Source organism: Dioscorea cayenensis, chromosome 17 (genome assembly GCF_009730915.1).
Source record: "Dioscorea cayenensis subsp. rotundata cultivar TDr96_F1 chromosome 17, TDr96_F1_v2_PseudoChromosome.rev07_lg8_w22 25.fasta, whole genome shotgun sequence".
Lineage (NCBI taxonomy): Eukaryota > Viridiplantae > Streptophyta > Magnoliopsida > Dioscoreales > Dioscoreaceae > Dioscorea > Dioscorea cayenensis.
The window spans coordinates 13,978,201-13,997,174 of record NC_052487.1 but is presented as its reverse complement, the minus strand read 5'-3'; the positions used below and the strand labels follow the sequence as shown (position 1 = coordinate 13,997,174).

General features: G+C 44.1%; 1 non-coding gene across 1 annotated transcript; it reads left to right on the top strand.

Annotated features, from left to right (window-relative positions):
• The first annotated feature begins 13,711 nt into the window (after positions 1-13,711).
• Positions 13,712-13,818, top strand: LOC120281440. Its single transcript, XR_005542579.1, has one exon. It is a non-coding gene; the product is annotated as a small nucleolar RNA R71 (small nucleolar RNA).
• The last annotated feature ends 5,156 nt before the right edge of the window (positions 13,819-18,974 follow it).

The following is an 18,974-nucleotide window of genomic DNA, read 5'->3' as shown; positions in this document are numbered from 1 at the left end:
GGGTGAGAACAAGCTATATGTGATCATGTCATCAAATTTAGACCCTCTTTAGAAGGAGAAGCTACTTAGGGTTTTGAAGGACCATAAGCGGTTAATTGCTTGGAAGATTTCTACCATTTGGAGGTTTAGTCCATCCTTTTCCAATCAAAAAATTTTGATGGAAGATAAAATCAAGCCATAGGTTCAACAATAGAGACGCTTGAACCCTAACATGGAGGAAGCCATCATGGTTGAAGTGAAGAAGTTGCTGGATGCAGGGGTGATTTACCCAATTTCAGATAGTGCATAGCTTAGCCCAGTTCAAGTGGTAACCAAGAAGGGAGGAATGACAATGGTTTAGAATGAGCATAATGAATTAATCCCAGCCCTACCATTACAGGATGGTGGGTATGTGTTGATTTGAAGAAATTAAACGACACAACTTGAAAATATCACTTTTTACTACCCTTCATTGATCAAATGTTGGAGCGCTTATCAGGGTATATGTACTACTATTTCTTGGATGGAATGTCAGGGTATTTGCAAATCCCAATTGCACCTAAGGATCAAGAAAAGACAACTTTTACATGCCCGCATGCTACTTTCGCATATAGAAGAATACCTTTTGGTTGTGTAATGTACCGGCCACATTTCAATGGTATATGATGTCTATTTACAATGACTTTATAGAGGACATCATGAGATCACCAGATTGGAGCCTCCCTTTTGAACTAATATGCAATGCAAGTGATTGAGCCATAGGGGCTGTGTTAAGGCAATGACAAGACAAGCAGTTCCATCCTATCTATTACACAAGCAAGATGTTGACACCAGCCCAAGAGAATTACACCACAACAAAGAAATTTTTTTTTATCCATTGTGTATGCTTTTGATAAATTCTGTTCATATTTGGTACTATCCAAAGTGGTGGTATATATTGATCGTGATGCCTTGTGACACATCCGAATATGCGTGTAAATCACAAGTGCACGGGTGTCGAAGTAATAATACCCCGGTGAGAGGGTAGTCGAATCCATAGGGAATAGTGCTTAGAACCACCAAGATTGCTATTTAACTAGAAAGAAAATACGTTGAAAGTGATGTGAAAACAAACTCAATGCAAATGAAAATAAGAAAAGATAAAGGAGGCGCAAGTAAAAGATAGGGGAGACAATCAACGATAAATGGAGTACCCGGATATTGCTCCGGCTAGGACAATCGTTTCAAGTGCAAACCCCCTATTATGCTTTCTAATTAATGCAACAATGAGTCATGGAGATCCTTTAATACGTGGTCCCAAATCTAAGGTCAACCATGCATAACTCTATATATGTCCCGAAGGAGAAATTGAATAACCTCTCAACCTCTCACTCTTATAGAATTACAGTGAGTTCTAGGGATTCCAAGTGATAAACCCTCTTCCTATATATAGACCTAACCCTTTGGTCTAGGTGGAAGGTCTCTAACCACAATTAAACCCTAGTTGCTAAAATCACTTCAGCGCTTCACTCCCTTGCACTCGCAACTAAGCCCCAGTGGATGGTCATCCCTTAGGCCATTCACTCTACTATGATTGCAAAGAACTCTTGGAACATGGAGGTAGGATAGATCATACCGGAGGGGAAAGGGGATGCTCCGCTACCTCTCGACTCACCCTCTCAACCCTCTCCAATCTAGCTTTGTCTAACACTCATGGTGTGTCACTCACTCACAAGAGTTACCAACAAGAACTCTCAACCCTATTGTCACTCTAGGGGAGTATTCATACAATCAAGTCTCCAAGATTGGAACTCACAATAAACATCAATTAATTGAAAGAATAATAAAGAGATTCAATGAAATGAATACATCCTAGGGTTCACAAATACCCAAGTACGCACTAGGGGTTTAGCTCTTCACGGAGCTAGATACAATCAATGAAATCGAATGTAAAAACAAAGCATCCATAGAAAACCCCCTCGTTAGTCATGGCGATGGTCTTGTGGAGAGTACTCTACACATCGTAATGGTCTTTTTGTCCGGCCTACGATACATCTCATTGGATCAGTGCCAATGAAAGCTCTCCCACTAACCTTCTTCCAAACGGCGTGCGATGTCGGAGCCGTAGAACCTCTCCAAAGCCCTAGCCAATACCTCTCAAAATCCTAACCACCGCCTCTCTCAAGTTGGGGAAAAGATGGAGAAAAGAATGCTTAAATCGGTGCTAAAATCGGCTTTTAAAGGGCTGGAATTAGGAATCCACACGCCCGTGTGGATTTTTCACACGGGCGTGTGGCATTTCCACACGCCCGTGTGGATTCTCTATTTTCCTGTTTTCTTAGCCGATTTTAAATAGTACTGCTGCGGTATTTTTACTACAGTGTTTTCTACATTACCCTGCTACAGTAATGGTCTGAAATACTCTCGAATCCATACTTTCATCGAGATAACGCAAACGGGCACACATTTACGTCGTGGATCGCCTTGCTTTTTTAATAACGGACATGTTGGTGGAGATCTTGTTCTATATGCACAAGTCAAAATGCTTGAATGTGACTGCCCTTGTGCCCCTCCAAATAGTTGTGCTAACTCGAGTACGGGGAGGTTGGCATACATTCCTGCATCTGGAACCCGACCTATGTCTTCGCGTTTGAATCTTAGCAAGATTTCCTCCAAATTAGTGCATTAAGACCCACATTGGCTTCTTCATCTCATAATCAGCCTCACAATCGTATTTGGATGAAAGTAACATAAATATACCCATATTAGCATTAAAACCCGAGAAAAGTAATGCTCAATACAAGGAAAGAACACTTCGTCTTCTTATCGCACAAGTACTTATCAAACTCCCCCAAACTTAAGCTTTTGCTTGTCCTCAAGCAAAGATTAAAACATTATATGCATAGATGAAGGAAACAATGAAAGTGCTTGGCCTTAGTTTCACCAAAGCAAACAAAGAGAGCATTCTACAAGTAAGGAAAATTTCAACACTAAATACAAAAAATCAATGCTCTAGTTAAAAACTTGAATAAAAAAGGACAACAAACCCAAAATCATTCATGTGCGTGAGCTCACTCAAAACAACCCACATTATACTCCTCAAAGTTCTAAGCACAAGGGACTTATTGATCTACACAAAGTAACAAAAACATTTCAAAGGTGGTAGTAGCTTCACACATCCTCTACGGTAGCCCTTTCCAAAGCGGCCGCTAAGGTGGCTTTCACACTTTTGAGGTGGTAGCTCTTTCTAACGGAGTGGTAGCTTTCACCCATCCTATGAGATAGATCTTTCTCTCATTAGGGCATAACTAGTATCCGACTTATGAGAGTATCTTCATACTTCATAGGTGGTAGCTCTTTCCAACCAACAAGCTCAAATAAGAAATAAAACTATTTTAATCCTTTTTTTTTTAATTAACGAAAGAAACAACTATACTTAGTCCCTTTAACAGCAAACTTGAGTTTCCAAAAGGGTTTCAAGAGTGATAAGTACAACAAGTGTTAAACGGGAAAAAATTCCTAGAAATTCAAGCAAAAACTAGAGCATGAGGATATTCAATGTTAAAAATTCTCCTAAACTCACGAATACAATCATTACAACTAAGGTGAACTGCCATTGGCTATGCAAGCATGTATATCAATCAAAACTAATATAAAAGATGTGTGCACTATGAAACTCCCCCCAACACTTAAGTTGTACATTGTCCCCAATGTACTCATGTAAGCTCACTCATAATGTATATCAATTAAATTCAAATGTGGAATAAGCAATCAAAACAATACTCCCCTGACTCCTAGTGTTGCATTTGATGGAGCTATGTCCTTGGGAGTGTTGTTCTAATGGGTTATGAAGCTCACACAGCCAAGTGCGAAAACACCTTGGCCGTGCCCATGACAAAGTTCTCAATTCCCATGATAACAAGACCATCTGCACGCATACACAAGGGGGTTCAATGAAGCTCAATACAAATAAAACAACTTGAATATATAAAAGATGAAGCAATGAATACAACTTGAGACAACAAAATAAAAGATAAACTCAGAAGGGGAGTCCTTTCTAAGAATACAAGTTGAAAATATAAGTGTAAAAGTAAAAGAAATAAAAAATAACAAATCAACTGTCGGTGTTATGCTCTGGCTCCTCTACTGTTGCTGGTGCTGGTAATGAAGTACATGGTGGGTTAACTAGTGATGGAATAGGGGAGGAGGTGCTGGACATGCCGGGGGAGTTCTCGACCGCATGACAAATAACAAGGCGACGTCTTGCTCTAAAATCCACTGTAACATGTCGAAACGTGACATGAACTCTGTATACTGTGTGGCCTGCGTAGCCCGAATCTCAGCAATCTCTAATCAGGACTTAACGACCTCTGTAGGTATCACCCCCACAACATTCTCAAGCCTCTCAAAATGATCATGGGCTCGAGATGGTGAAAACATGCGTACTGAGGGTGGATCCTCTGCCATATGAGGTGCCTCGGTCTCCATCGGTGCTGGCTGAGGCTCGAGGGTAGGCTCGGAAGCATCGGCATCATCACCCTCCTCTTCGGCTATCTCCGGAACTGGTAGAACCAGAGCATAAACCCCCGTCTGAACCCTGTGAACCATGCCCATCAATCTCATCGTCTCTAGGCACAGGGGTGCAGGTATACTCATCTTCTCGGCCCCACGAATCACACCCAAGAGACACATACCCAGAGCTAATCTTGTAATGTATGGACCCGAGAAGATCACTCCCAATCTGGCATACTGGCCCCGATGTCAAATGTACTCTGTGCCGATGTGCCCTAGATGGATCGGTATGCACTGCATCGTCGAATACAAGTACAGAAGCTCCCGCCGGCTTAGAACGCCAGTGTTATCACTACGGCCATTCACCGACCTGCTCATGATGGTATGTACATATCTGTACGCAGGTCGGGAAAAGCAAGTGGCCTTGGACACCCCCGGCTCGTACTGGCTCTGACCACACAATGCTCTGTAAGCTCTCTGCGAGGTCAAAGCTCCAGGATAATCAGTCAGTAACTGAGAATACTCCTTAGTTTCTGTGAATTCCTCCTCGTATAAGCCAAGCCAAATTGAGAACTGAGTGATACTCAGACTTTAGTGATGTCCAAGTGCTCTAAACTGAACGACGTCGAGGCTGTCAAATCTCACATAGGATTTGTCAAACACAATGACGACAAGACCTCCAATGTAAGCTCACGGATAGCTAGCTCTCTAATCCACAATAACTGCCTCCAACCACCAACCGACACGAGATCCTCGACCTCATCGGTGAACTCGTCTCCTTGCTGTAAATCTCTCAGTATGCTCATGTCTAAGAATCGAGTCTGTCCGAACCGAAGTCTCGACAAACGTTGAAAATAGGCCTGATGCTCGGGTATAGTGAATCTCATACCCTCAGACTCAGGAGATGACTCATGCGGCCGCTTATCAGCTTGCTTCTTTGACCTGGGTGCCATAATCTGCAAAATTTGAAAGAAAACCGATCAAACAAGTCAATTAAGCAATGCTGCAGAAATTCACACGGTCATGTGAAATTTCAGCACGCCCGTGTGGATCCACGGGGCATGAAAAAGGCACGGCCATGCCTCAAAAATTAAAAAAATACACCGTTAAATCTTTTTTAGCTTTGTTCTAAACATGCATACTTATTCTAATTATAGAAACAAAGTATTATTCACCAGTTTCAACGATTAAAATCAAGAATTTGCGAAGAGAACAAAAGATAGGGCTTACCAACAAGTTGAAGTGAAAAACCTAGAAGTGGCCGAAAAACCATGCAAAAATCCCTCCAAATACGGCAGTGCAAAGTTGGGAAAAAGTGTGAGGGTGCTCTCACACGAAGAGGGGGTGTAAGAATGAGAAGAAATGATGATCCTTTATAAGGACTCGCGCCTCTTGGCATTCTGTACAACCGCACGGCCGTGCGGAAATTACCCACGCCCGTGCGCCTCTGACAAGGTCCCCTTGCGTATATCCCGCAATTGCACGGGTTTGTCGAAGTAATAATCCCGGGTGAACGGATATCGAATCCACAGGAAGTAGGGAATAAAAATACTTAATTTGATTCTTAGCTATGTGAAAGATCAATGATAATGAGTGTGACAATGATTCAATTCTCAACAATAAAAGCAACAAATAAGAGAGCAAAAGTAAAGAAGGGGACAAGGCAATTGATAAAGATGGGGTACCCGGATAATGCTAAACTTAGGATAATTGTTTCAAGTGCAAGAACCCTCTATTATGCTTCCTAATCAATGCAATGGTGAGTCATGGAAATCCTTAATTACATAGTCCCAAATCTAAGGTCAACTATGCCTAACTCTATACATGTCCCGGAGGAGAAATCGAACAATCTCAACACATCGCACTCGTATAGAGTTGCAATGAGCTCTAGGAATTACAAGTGATAAATCTCTTCCTAATTATAGACCTAACCCTTTGGTCCAGGTGGAAGGTCCCTAATCACAATTGAGCCCTAGATACTAAGATCACCTCAACGCTTCACTCCGTTGCACGCGCAACTAAGCCCCAGCGGAAGTTCATCCCTTAGACCATTCACTGTATTATGGCCGCAAAGAACTCGAGGAATGGAGGTAGAATCTATCACGTCGGAGGGGAAAGGGGACGCTCCTGTACCTCTCGACTCACCCTCTCAACCCTCTCCAACCTAGCTGTGTCTAACGCTCGTGGTGTGTCACTCACTCACAAGGTTACCAACGAGAACTCTCAACCCCAGTGTCACTCTAGGGGAAATGTTCATACAAACAAGCATTCAAGGTGGGAACTCACAATCAACATCAATTTATTGAAAGCATAATAAAGAGATTCAAAGAAACGAATACATCCTAGGGTTCACCAATACCTAAGTACCCACTAGGGGTTTAGCCCTCCATGGAGCTAAGTACAATCAAAGAAATAGAATGTAAAAGCAATGAATGCAAAAAGAAACCCCCTCGATAGTCGTGTCGATGGTCTTGTGGAAAGTCCTCTACTCGTCGTCCAAGGATTCCCTCGTCCGGTGTAGGATACGCCTCGACGGAAGCTCCCCTACCAACCTTCTTCCTCAGGAATGACGATGTCGGAGCCGTAGAACCTCTCCAAAACCTTGGCCAATACCCCTCAAAACCCTAGCCGAAGCCTTGTCTCAAGTTGTGGAAAAGATGGAAAAAAGAATACTAAAATCGGGGCTGATTTGGCTTTAAATAGGGCTGGAATCGGGCGACTACATGGGCGTGGATACTTCACGCGCCCGTGGGGAATTTCCACAAGGGCGTGGATAATTTCCACACGCCCGTGTGGATCCTCTAAACTCCTGTTTTCTCGGCCGGCTGTGAACACTGCTGCTACAGTACTTGCTACTGTGTTGCTACAGTACTCTGCTACAGTATTTGGCCTGAATAGTTTCCCGAATCCATACTTTCATCGGAGTAACGCAAACGGGCACATGTTCACATCGTGGATCACTTGCTTCTTCAATGATAGGCACGTTGGTGGAGCTCTTGTTCTATGTGCATAAGTCGGAATGCTCGAGTGTGACTGCCTTTGTGCCCCTCCAAATGGATGTGCCAAACTCGAATACGAGGAGGTTGGCACACACTCTAGCATCTCACATCGACCTTTGTCTTCGCGTTTGAACCTTAGCAAGATTTTCTCCAAAATCGGTGCATTGTAATCCACATTGGCTTCTTTCCTTCATACTTGGCCTCACAACCCTACTTGCATGAAAGTAACATAAAAAAAACACATATTAGTGTAAAAACCTGAGAAAAGTAATGCTCAACATAAGGAATGAATGCTTCGCATTCATATCGCACAAACACTTATCAAACTCCCCCACACTTAAGCTTTTGCTTGTCCTCAAGCAAAAATTAAAACTTTATGTGCATCAATGAAGAAAATATTGAAAGTGCTTGGCCTTAGGTTCACCAAAATATACAAAGAGAGCATTCTACAAGCGAGGGAAATTTCAACACTAAATACGAAAAAATCAATGCTCTAGCTAAAAACTTGAATAAAAAAGGAAACAAAACCCGAAGTCGTGTACGTGTGTGAACTCACTCAAGTCAACCCAAAGTTTACTCCTCAAAGTTCTAAGTACAAGGGACTTATTTATCTACAAAAGTGACAACAATTTCAAAGATGGTAGAAGCTTCACACATCCTCTAAGGTAGCCCTTTCCAAAGCGGCCGCTAAGGTGGCTTTCACACTTTCGAGGTGGTAGCTCTTTCTACCGGAGTGGTACCTTTCACTCATCCTATGAGATAGCTCTTTCTCTCATTAGGGCATAGCTAGTATCCGACTTATGAGAGTAGCTTCATACTTCATAGGTGGTAGCTCTTTCCACCCAACAAGCACACATAAACAATAAAACTTTTTTTTTCTTCAGAATTTAACACAAGAAACAACTATAACTAGTCCCTTTAACATAGAACTTGAGTTTCCAAAAGAGTTTAAAAAGTGAGTAGTGCACTAAGTGTAAATCGGGCAAAAATTCCTTCAAATTCAAGCAAAAACAAGAGCATGAAAACATTCAATGTTAGAAATTCTCTTAAACTCAAGAATACAATCCTTGCAACTAAGGTGAACCGTCATTGGCTATGTGAGCATATATCAATCAAGAACAATAGAAAAGATGTGCGCACTATGAAACTCCCCCCCACACTTAAGTTGTACATTGTCCCCAATGTACACATTCAAGCTCACTCAAAATATATATCATTCAAAAGCAAATGTGGGAGAAGCAATCAAAACAATACTCCCCTGACTCCTAGTGTTGCGTTTGATGAAGCTAATTCCATGGGAGTAGTGTTCCGACGGGTTGTGAAGCTCATACGGCCAAGTGCCTCAGCACTTTGGCCGTGCCCATGATTGAGTCTCAATTCCCAAGAAGACAAGACCATCTGCACGCATACACGAGGGGGTTCAGTGAAGCTCAATAAAAACAAAATATCTTGAGTATATATAAAAGATAGATAATGAATACAACTCGAGATGCAAAATGAAAATAAACTCAGAAGGAGAATCCTTTCTGAGTGAAAAAAGTCTAAAATAAAATGCATAAAAGAAAAAGAACTAAAAATCATATGTCGGTGTCACCCTCGGGCTCAGTTGCTGCTGTTGCTGCTGGTGAAGACGCACATGGTGGGTCCACTGGTGTCGGGGTAGGGGATGAGGGTGCAGGAGGAATTGAGGGGTCTTGAGGAGTCCTCGGCCGTTAGACAAATGATGAGGCGACGTCGCTCTCTAAGATCTGCTGTAATACATCGAAATGTGCCATGAACTCTGTGGACTGAGTGGCCTGCGTATCCCTAATCTCTGCAATCTCGGCTCGAGCCTCAGCTACCTCAGTCTGTATTCCCCCTAAAGCGCTCTCGAGCCTCTCAAAGTGATCATAAGCTCGAGATGGTGAAAATATACGCACGGGGGGTGGTTCCTCTGCCACTGGAGGTGCCTCGGTCTCCATCGGGGCTGGCTGAGGCTCGGGAGCGGGCTGAGATGCCCCGGCTTCATCACCCTCATCCTTTGTTATCTCTGGAGCTGGTAGTACTAACGCAAAAACCCCTGTCCGAACCCTGCGGACCATGCCCATCAACCTCATCGTCTTTAGGCTCAGGAAAGCAGGTATACTAGTCTACTCGACCCTGCGAATCGAATCCAAGAGACCCATGCCTAGCACTATTCTCGTAATGTAGGGGCCCGAGAAGATCGCTCCCAGTCTAGCATAGTTCCCCTGATGTCTGATGTACTCTGCCATGATGTGCCCTAAGTGAATCGGTACACGCTGCACCATCGAGTACAGATACAATAATTCCTGTCGGCTCAGAACACAAGTGCTATCACCACGGCCATTCACCGACCTACTCATGATGGCATGTAAATATCTGTATGCAGGTCGGGAAAGGCACGTGGCCTTGGACACCACCGGCTCGTACTGACCTTGACCACATAGCACTCTGTAAGCTCTCTGCGGGGTCAAGGTTCCAGGATAATCAGTCGGTAACTGAGCGTACTCCTCCGTATCTGTGAATGCCTCCTCATACAAGCCAAGTCATAGTGAAAACTGAGTGACGCTCAAGGTATGGTGGTGTCCAAATACTGTGAACTGAATGGTATCTAAACATTCGAAGCTTGTGTAAGATCTGTCAAATTCGAATGATGATAGTATCTCCACTGCAAACTCTCGGATGACGGGCTCTCTAATCATCAATAAATGCCGCCAACCACCTGCTGAAATGAGATCCTCTACCTCATTAGCGAACTCATCTCCCTGCTGTCGATCTCGCAGTATAGTCATGTCCAGGAATCGAGTCTGTCCGAACCGGAGTCTCGACAAGCGCTCATAGTGAACCTGATGCTCTGGAATCGCAAACCTCATGCCCTTAGGCTCAGGGGATGACTCACGCGGCCTTTTATCAGCTTGCTTCTTCGATCGAGATGCCATAATCTACAAAAATTTGAATTGAAATCGATCAAACAAGTTGATAAAATAATACTGCAGAAATCCACATGGTCGTGTGGAATTTACGCATGCCCGTGTAGATCCACGGGGCATGAAAACCGCACGGCCGCGCTCCAAAAATCCAACAATACAACTTAAAAATACTTCTAACTTCGTTCTAAACATCAATCATCCTTCTAATTGAAGAAACGAAGCATTATTAACCATATTAATCGATGGAAACCATGAATTGGCAAAGAAAATGATGAATAGGGCTTACCGAAGAGATGGGATGAGAAAATGAAGAACTGGCCAGAAAACCTCGCAAAAATCCTATCAATGTAGCGCTATGAAATCGGAGAACGATAAGAGAGTGTTTTTAGACGAATAGAGGTCGTGAAAGGAGAGAGAAACTAATTTTCTTTAAAAAGTACTCGCGACCCTTGATGTTCTGTGCATCCACACGGGCGTGCGGTAATTACCCACGCCTGTACAGTTCATTACAAAAGAGCCACAGGGGTGCACGCATGCCCCTGTGCGCTCTCAAGAAAATACTCCTTCGACTCTGACTGCTATAGCACGGGCGTGTGGAAAATACCCACGCCCGTGAGGTCCGACCCACAGGGGAAGCCGCACGCCCCTGTGGCTTCTCTGGACATCCGAGAAAATACCAAGTGTTATACACGCCCGTGCGGAAATTCCACACTAGCGTGGACATTCACATGCCCAACTCATAGGGGCAGCCGCATGCCCCTGTGTTATCTCAGGATGGAGAGAACTGCTCTACAGAGTTTCGCATGGGCCTGTGGAAATTAGCCACGCCCGTGCATGGTTCACAAGGTCGCCCACAGGGGCGAGTCCACGACCCTGTGTGCTCTCGGGAAAATTCGCCAAACCCTGCAGGAATTCACACGTCCTTGCGAAAATTAACCACGGGAGTGTGACAATCGCATGGTCATTCACAGAGACAGCCGCACGCCCCTATGCCTTCTATGGATGAGCTCGAAGTGCAAATCAACGGGCGTGCGGAAATTCCACACGCCCGTGTGTTTTCTCTGGATGACTTAGAAAAATATGCAGGCTCTATAGAAAATTTCTGAACATGTTTACACACTCAGAGCCTGCTCTATTATGTAATTTTTTACCAGTGAAAAACATGAAATAGAGCTCAAACGACCAAACTTCGCCAATTCCACATGAAAACACACGATTAAAATTCAAAGTTCAGAAGGAAATCTTAACACAAGCATCTAAGAAATTAAGACACCAACACTTAACAAATTATTCATGCAAACAAACTAAACTAAAGTTAAGAAAATAGGAAATACTTGGGTTTCCTCCTAAGAATCACTTGTTTAACGTCACTAAGCTCGACGTACCTTGTCTTACCTCACGGGGGTTCAAGAATGAAAGTTGCCCTGTTACCCATGGCTTGAAAGCATGATGTGCAAAGTCTCTTGAGAGTAGAGGGTGTATTATCGGGCTTCGGACCACCTAACAATGATACGTCCAACTTCTTCGGTTCACATACGTCTCCAACAGCTTTGGAGTGTTTCCGGTGGCGTCTCCTAGCCCTCTTCATTTTCCGGAGCACCTTCTTCAAGATCTTGGGGGTAGATGGTACTTCTTCCGTCGATCCAAGCATCATGACAACTTCATGTCCCTCCTCTTGGTCGAACAAACCTTCACACGGATCCGGATTAAACATCTCCTGTATGTATTCATCAACAATCTCATCAGTAGTGTCTAGAAAATATAAAGTATCATCAAAATCGAGAAAATGCCGCATGGCCTCAACAAGGCGGTATGTGAGCTTGTCATCTCCAACTCTCTAGGTGAGCTCTCCGCCGTCCATGTCAATCAATGCTTTGGAAGTCCGCAAGAACGGTCTCCCAAGTATCAAGGGTACATCCGCATCCTCATCAACATCTAGCACTACAAAGTCAACCGGAAAAATGTACTTGTCCACCTTGACAAGAACGTCTTCAATGATGCCTCTCGGATGTCGCACTGTTCGGTCCGCTAGTTGCAAAGTCATCCGAGTAGGCCTAGACTCGCCCAAGCCTAGCTTTTGAAAGAAGGTGTATGGCATGACGTTAATTCTAGCCCCTGAGTCCGCCAATGCCATTTCCTCACCAAGATTGCCAATTTTACACGGAATGATGAAGCTTCCCGGGTCTTTCTTCTTGTTCGGCATGTTCTTTTGCAATACCGCCGAGCATGAAGCATCTAAAATCATTGAAGCACTCTCCTCCAACTTCCTCTTGTTAGTCAACAAGTCTTTCAAGAACTTCGCATACTTAGGCATTTGGGCCAATGCCTCAACAAAAGGAATATTAATGTGGAGTTGCTTGAACAAACTCAGCAACTTCTTGTACTATTCATCCCCTTGGTCATTTTTTAATCTAGAGGGATAAGGGATTCTTGGCTTGAAAGGTGGGGATACCACCTCTTTCTCTTTTCTCGTCCCCTCTTCCACCTCTATAACCTCGGGTGCGTGTTCTTTTGGCTTCTCACTCGAATGCCTACCTTCAACCTCACGACCACTTCTCAAAGTGATCGCCTTCACATGCTCTCTAGGGTTAGTCTCTGTATTGCTTGGTAAGCTTCCATGTGGCCTTTCGGAGAGAGACTTCATAATTTGACCCACCTGATTTTCAAGGTTATGCAAAGAGGCGGTGTGGTTGCGAAGTGTAGCCTCGACTGATTAAAACCTAGTATTTGCAGATTGCACAAATCTAGCCAAGTGCTTCTCTAGGTCAGTCATTCGGGTTTCCAAACCTGAAACTCTGTTTTCCACCTGAGGGGCTTGTTGCTGTTGGAAACCCGGTGGGCCCATGGCCTTTTGTGGACCTTGATTACTCCATGAGAAATTTGGATGATTCTTCCAACCCGGAACTATATGGATTTCCTTGAGGTCTCATGCCATTACCTACAAAATCAACATTCTCCACCGAAGAAACATCACCAATAGAGATCGGGCAATCGGAGGGAGCATGCCCTCCATCACACCCAGTGCAATTAGTTACGGCCGCCACTCTATTTGAAGTTAGAAGATCTAACTTGTTACTCAAATTTTCCACCTAGGCCACCAATGAAGTTACCGCATCTATCTCATGGAGACCGCCCACCATTTTCTTCTCCCTAGCATTCCATTGGTAGCTGTTTAACCCCATTTCTTCAATCAATTGTCGAGCCTCATGGGGGGTCTTGCTACCGAAGGTACCTCCTACTGTCGCATCCAAGAGTTGCCTTGTACTCGGGTTCAAACCATTGTAAAAGGTTTGAACAACCATCAACTCCGGGAATCCATGTTGCGGGCACTTCCTTAGGAGCTCCTTGAAACTTTCCCATGTCTCGAATAGAGACTCCAATTCCAACTGAACAATGGATGAGATCTCGTTCCTAAGCTTTGCTAATTTTCTGGGAGGGAAATAACGGGTTAGGAAAGCTTCCACCATCTCCTCCAACGGGTTAGGAAAGCTTCCACCATCTCCTAAGCTTTGCTAATTTTCTAGGAGGGAATGCCGGCTTCAACTCAAATTTTTGAGCTGTAATCGGGGGATGCACAATACTCGATTGTGTCCACAACACTGAAGGTCTGGCATAATCGGATAATGTTCGCTGTTGCTTATTCTATTCTGCCATGTTTTCAGATCCTTCTACTTACAAATCAGCTGGATTAGACTGTTCTTGCACAGGCTCTTTCCCTTTTCTTTTAAGTGTATGTTCAAGCTCGGGACCCCCATCAATCAATTTTGAGGGATTCCCTTGGGTCATAACCTGTAGCTGCAACCAAAAAGAAAGAAAAAGAAATCAAAACGATGATAGAATAAGAAGATATGAAATAGAATGTATGGTGAAATAGCTAAGAAAACAAAGTGCAAAGTATCTCTAAACTCCTATTCCCCGGCAACGGCGCCAAAAACTTGACAAGGTCCCCTTGCGTATATCCCGCAAGTGCACGGGTTTGTCGAAGTAATAATCCCGGGTGAGCGGGTATCGAATCCACAGGGAGTAGTGAATAAAAATACTTAATTCGATTCTTACCTATGTGAAAGATCAATGATGATGAGTGTGACAATGATTCAATTCTCAACAATAAAAGCAACAAATAAGAGAGCAAAAGTAAAGAAGGGGATAAGGCAATCGATAAAGATGTGGTACCCGGATAATGCTCCGCCTAGGATAATTGTTTGAAGTGCAAGAACCCTCTATTATGCTTCCTAATCAATGGAATGGTGAGTCGTGGAAATCCTTAACTACATAGTCCCAAATCTAAGGTCAGCTATGCCTAACTCTATACATATCCCAGAGGAGAAATCGAATAATCTCAGCACCTCACACTCGTATAGAGTTGCAATGAATTCTAGAGATTCCAAGTGATAAATCTCTTCCTAATTATAGACCTAACCCTTTGGTCCAGGTGGAAGGTCCCTAACCACAATTGAGCCCTAGATACTAAGATCACCTCAACGCTTCACTCCGTTGCACGCGCAACTAAGCCCCAACTGAAGTTTATCCCTTAAACCATTCACTCTATTATGGCCACAAAGAACTCGAGGAATGGAGGTAGAATCTATCACGTCGGAGGGGAAAGGGGACGCTCCTGTACCTCTCGACTCACCCTCTCAACCCTCTCCAACCTAGCTGTGTCTAACGCTCGTGGTGTGTCACTCACTCACAAGGTTACCAACGAGAACTCACAACCCTAGTGTCACTCTAGGGGAAATGTTCATACAAACAAGCATTCAAGGTTGGAACTCACAATCAACATCAATTTATTGAAAGCATAATAAAGAGATTCAAAGAAACGAATACATCCTAAGGTTCACCAATACCCAAGTACCCACTAGGGGTTTAGCTCTCCATGGAGCTAAGTACAATCAAAGAAATAGAATGTAAAAGCAATGAATCTAAAAATAAACCCCCTCGATAGTCATGTTGATGGTCTTGTGGAAAGTCCTCTATTCGTCGTCCAAGGATTCCCTCGTCCGGTATAGGATACGCCTCGAAGGAAGCTCCCCTACCAACCTTCTTTCTTAGGAATGACGATGTCAGAGCCATAGAACCTCTCCAAAACCTTGGCCAATACCCCTCAAAACCCTAGCCGAAGCCTTCTCTCAAGTTGGGGAAAAGATGGAGAAAATAATACTAAAATCGGGGCTGATTCGGCTTTAAATAGGGCTAGAATCGGGCGACTACACGGCCGTGGATGCTTCACGCGCCCTTGCGGAATTTCCACAAGGGCGTGGATAATTTCCACACGCCCGTGTGGATCCTCTGAATTCTTGTTTTCTCGGCCGGCTGTGAACACTACTGCGACAGTACTTTCTATCATGTTGCTGCAGTACTCTGCTACAGTATTTGGCCTGAATAGTTTCCCGAATCCATACTTTCATCAGAGTAACGCAAACGGGCACATGTTCACATCGTGGATCACTTGCTTCTTCAATGATAGGCACGTTGGTGGAGCTCTTGTTCTATGTGCATAAGTCGGAATGCTCGAGTGTGACTGCCTTTGTGCCCCTCCAAATGGATGTGCCAAACTCGAATACGAGGAGGTTGGCACACACTCTAGCATCTCACATCGACCTATGTCTTCGCGTTTGAACCTTAGCAAGATTTTCTCCAAAATCGGAGCATTGTAATCCACATTGGCTTCTTTCCTTCATACTTGGCCTCACAACCCTACTTGCATGAAAGTAACATAAAAAACACACATATTAGTGTAAAAACCTGAGAAAAGTAATGCTCAACATAAGGAATGAACGCTTCGCATTCATATCACACAAGCACTTACCAGCCTCCACAGGAAAGCTTCACAGGGGCAGGTGCACGCCCCTGTGCGCTCTCGGGAAAACACTCACTGCCTCTGAACGCAAATACACGGGTGTGTGGGAAATACCCAAGCCCATGTGCCCGACCCACAGGGCTGCTGCATGCCCCTGTGGCTTCTCTGTCTACTCGAGGAGAATCACTAAGTGTTTCACACGCCCGTGTGGAAATTCCTCATGGGCGTGGGCATTCACAAGCCCAACTCACAGGGGCAGCTGCACACCCTTTTCTCTTCTCGGGATGGAGAGAACTCATCTGCAGAGATCCGTATGGCTTGTGGAACCCACGCCCATGTGTATTTCACAAGTTCGCCCACAGGGGCGAGTCAACGCCCGTGCACAAATTACCCACGGGGGTGCGAGAATCACAAGGTCATTCACAGGGGTGAGTCGACGCACTTGTGCTTTCTCTGGATAAGCTTGCAATACAAAACCACGGGCATGTGTTAATTCCACACGTCCGTGTGTTTTCTTTGTATGCCTTAGAAAACTCTGCAGGCTCTGCAAAAAATTTCTAAACATGTTTACACACTTAGAGCCTGCCCTAATATGCAACTATACCAGTGAGAAATATGATAGATAGCTCAAAGGACCAAAACTTTGTCAAATTCACATGAAAACACACAGTAAAATTACAAGTCCACAAGAAAATTACAGCAAAAGCATCTACAAATCAAGACACTAACACTCTACAATTTATTTAAGAAAACACTAAACTACCAAAGTAAGAAAACAGTAAACACTTGGGTTGCCTCCTAAGAAGTGCTTGTTTAACGTCACTTAGCTTGACGTACCTTGTCTTACGTTACGGGGGCTCATAGATGAAGGTTGCCCTCTTACCCATGGCTTGGAAACATGATGAGCAAAGTCTCTTGAAGGTAGAGGGGGAATTATCAGGCTTGGGACCACCTAGCAATGATTCATCCAATTTGTTCAGTTTGCGCACGTCTCCAACAGCCTTGGAGCATTTTCGGTGGCGCCTCCTAGCCCTCTTCATCTTCCGAAGCACCTTCTTCATGATCCCCGTTGTAGATGGTACTTCTTCCATCGAACCAAGCATCATGATTCCTTTATTGTCCACCTCTTGGTCAAACAAACCCTTGTACGGGTCCGGATTAAACATTTCCTGCATATATTCATCAACAATCTCATCAGTAGTGTCTAGAAAATACAAACTATCATCAAAATCTAGAGAATACTGCATGGCTTCAGCAAGGCGGTATGCGAGCTTGTCATCTCCAACTCTCAATGTTAACTCTCCGGCGTTCATGTCAATCAATGCTTTGGAAGTCCATAAGAACGACCTCCCAAGTATCAAGGGTGCGTCCTCATCCTCATCGACGTCTAGCACCACAAAGTTTACAGGAAATATGTACTTGTCCACCTTGACAAGCACGTCTTCAATGATACCCCTTGGATGTCTCAATGTTTGATCCTCCAATTGTAAAGTCATCCGAGTGGGCCTAGGCTCTCCAAAGCCTAGCTTCTAAAAGAAGGTGTATGGCATGACGTTGATACTAGCACCTGAGTCCGCCAATGCCACTTCTTCACCCAAATTGCCAATGTTACACAGAATGATGAAGCTTCCCAGGTCTTTCTTCTTGTTTGGCATATTCTTTTGCAACACCACCGAGCAAGAAGCATCTAAGATCTCTGAAGCACTGCCCTCCAACTTCCTCTTGTTGGTCAACAAATCTTTCAAAAATTTTACATACTTAGGCATTTGAGCCAATACCTCAACAAAGGAATATTGATGTGGAGTTGTTTGAACAAACTCAGGAAGTTATTGTACTGTTCATCCACTTGGTCATTCTTCAATCTAGAGGGATAAGGGCTTCTTGGCGTGAAAGGTGGGTGGGCCACCTCCTTCTCTTTGTTTCTCCCTTCTCAACCTCTATAACCTCGGGTGCATGTTCATTGGGCTTCTCACTTAGAAGCTTACCCTAAACCTCACGATCACTTCTTAAAGTGATCACCTTCATATGCTCTCTAAGGTTGGTCTCGGTGTTACTCGGCAAGCTTCCTTGTGGTCTTTCTCATAAGGACTTCACAATCTGCCCTACTTGATTTTCAAGATTATGCAAAGAGGCGGTGTGGTTGTGAAGTGTAGCCTCAACTGATTCGAACCTTGTATCAGATGATTGCACAAACCTAGTTAAAGCCTTCTCCAAATCGTTCATTCAAGTCTCCAAACCTGAAACTCTATTTTCCATGTTTGGGGCTTGCTGTTGTTGTTGGAAACCCAGTGGCCCCATGGCCTTTTGTGGACCTTGGTTGCTCTAAGAGAAATTGGGATGACTCCTCCAACCCGGATTGTAGGTGTTGCTGTATGGGTTTCCTTGATTCCTCATAGCATTACCTACAAAATCGACATTCTCAACCGAAAATGCATAACTAATAGAGATCGGGCAATTGGAGGGAACATGTCCTCCACCACACCCGGTGCAAGTAGTCACGGCTGACACTCTATTCGAAGTTAGGAGATCTAACTTCTTACTCAATGATTCCACTTGAGCCGCCAATAAGGTTACTGCATCTATCTCATGGAGGCCGGCCACTTTTTTTTCTCCCTAGCATTCCATTGGTAGCTGTTTAACCCCATTTCTTCAATTAGTTGGCAGGCCTCACCGGGGGTCTTACTACCTAAGGTACCTCCTACTGCCCCATCCAAGAGTTGCCTTGTACTCAGATTTAAACCGTTGTAAAAGGTTTGAACAATCATCCGCTCCGGG